The sequence below is a fragment of the Hippocampus bargibanti genome, linkage group LG13 (genome assembly GCF_051943395.1).
Source record: "Hippocampus bargibanti isolate YZ-2025 linkage group LG13, ASM5194339v1, whole genome shotgun sequence".
Classification (NCBI taxonomy): Eukaryota; Metazoa; Chordata; class Actinopteri; order Syngnathiformes; family Syngnathidae; genus Hippocampus; species Hippocampus bargibanti.
Genome location: NC_142746.1, coordinates 22,380,566 through 22,382,674, shown reverse-complemented (window position 1 = coordinate 22,382,674; position 2,109 = coordinate 22,380,566).

The following is a 2,109-nucleotide window of genomic DNA, read 5'->3' as shown; positions in this document are numbered from 1 at the left end:
TCTTCAAAGAGCGAGTCGTATAGCTCCGCTAATTGCACAACAGAGGAATGATGCTTGATCTTTTGGCGTTGTCATTACGCGGGCGGCGCAGCTATTCATTTTAGCAGCGACTCCTGGCCGGAATTGATCACGTATCTGCTTTCACAAATACGGAACGCCGCATTTACTTTGATATTAGCGAGTTCCAAGCTCATTTTGTGGCAGTTTTGGGACACTTTTCGTCATTTTTATTGGTCTTTTGCATTTGACTAAAAATACCAGCCTGCGTGTTTTGGCCATTTTAGATGCTATCAAACGTTTTTCTGATGTCACTTAGGAAACAAAAAAAATGGTGTCGGTTGTCCTTTAATTGTCCAGGAAGCTTCCCAAGGGAAAATGTGTGTGTTTTAAGAAATGCCGACTAAAGAATTTTGGTGTCATTTGGCCGCCATGGGGAATGCGAAAGTGCGTTCAAGGTGATTTGCGACTAAATAAAGCACGCCGCTCAATGCGAAAACACCAGAAAAGGTTCAAATCTGCTGCTTGGTGAACATCTTCGGAGCGCACTCGAGGGCATTTGGCCCCCCCACCAGGAAGAACTCTTTCAAGAAAAGGCTTTTCCCTCCCGGCGGGAATCGACAGAAGGCGGCGTTATTATTCACAAAATGGCGGGCGGCATCTTTGCCCCCAGGACGATAACTCACAGAGAGAACGGCCGTGAGCTTTAATCGCGCCGGCGATGATTTCGGTTGATGGACAAGGTGCAGCCAGCCGGGAATGTTCCGGAGAAATTAACCAGAAAAAGGGAAGCTTCGTGTAATCACTTTGAATAAGAGCTCCGTGCTTGACTAATCGATAGTCATGTTTTCCATTTGGAAGGATACATGACGGAGACATAAAATGGACGAGGAGTTCTTTTAGAAACGGTCAACGGTTCGCACGTGCCAACAATTACACACCCTATTTGTTTGATTTTGATCTTTTTTTTATTTTAGCAGTTGAGTTAAAAATAATCGCAACGATTAGCTCAAATGAACAAACCAACTGCTTTTTTTTTTACGTGCGTGGTTGACACGTAAATCGGCAACGTTGTTATCTGCTGGCACGGGTGTTACCTCATAAAAAAAAAAAAAAAAAAAAAAAAAAAACAGACAAACAAAAAGTTGAAATTGTTACAAATTTGCTACTGTAGACAGATAGATACTGCAGATAGAGATAGCTAGCTAGCTAGATACTGTAGATAGAGATGGCTAACTAGCTAACTAGCTAGATACTGTAGAGATAGCTAGCTAGATACTGTAGATAGAGAACGCTAGCTAGATAGCTCGATAGATAGAAAGATAGATAAAAACGACCTACAGGAATAAGTGCATGAAATGTCCACATTCCTCAGCTGACTCTGTCCATAATGTTATGACTTTAAAACGTGAACATTATATGGGTACAAATGTTGGAAATGCTGAAACCCCCAAAGTGGAACTCGACTTCTCCGTTTGCCATTTATTGTTGTTATTTATTTATGTTATTTATTCATTTATTTATGTTTTTATTTATTTTATTTATTTACTTATTTATTCATCGTCATCATCGTTTGGGAATCAAACAAAAACCCCTCGCCAAGCTAACATGCTACCAGTGGGAGATTTCTAGATATTCCAAGTGAGCACTTGGAAGGACTTGGAAGTGGCACCAATTATTTATACTTGACGGCGTTTGCGCTAACATAATTAGCCGGGACATTCATTCCTTTGATAAAATGACTGATAAGCTGATACAGACTTGGTGGGCAAAGGGGGGGGGGGGGAAATCGATCACCTTTATTGGACGTGAGCTAATGCTCGCCAGGCCAAGTAATGCAATCATTGGCGATCTGGAAAGTACAACGCTGCGCGGGTCAGAGCCTTCAAGACATTCTCCAGCTAGCCAAACGCGATAGCAAACGGAGAAGTCGAGTTCCACTTTGGGGGTTTCAGCATTTCCAACATTTGTACCCATATAATGTTCACGTTTTAAAGTCATGAAAACGCTACGACAGCCATGATTTTTCCTGTCAACAAAATGGCGACAAAAATGATAAAAGACTCCATTTTTGTGGCTTCATCTCTTTTTGCTATTGTTTTTTTCTTCATA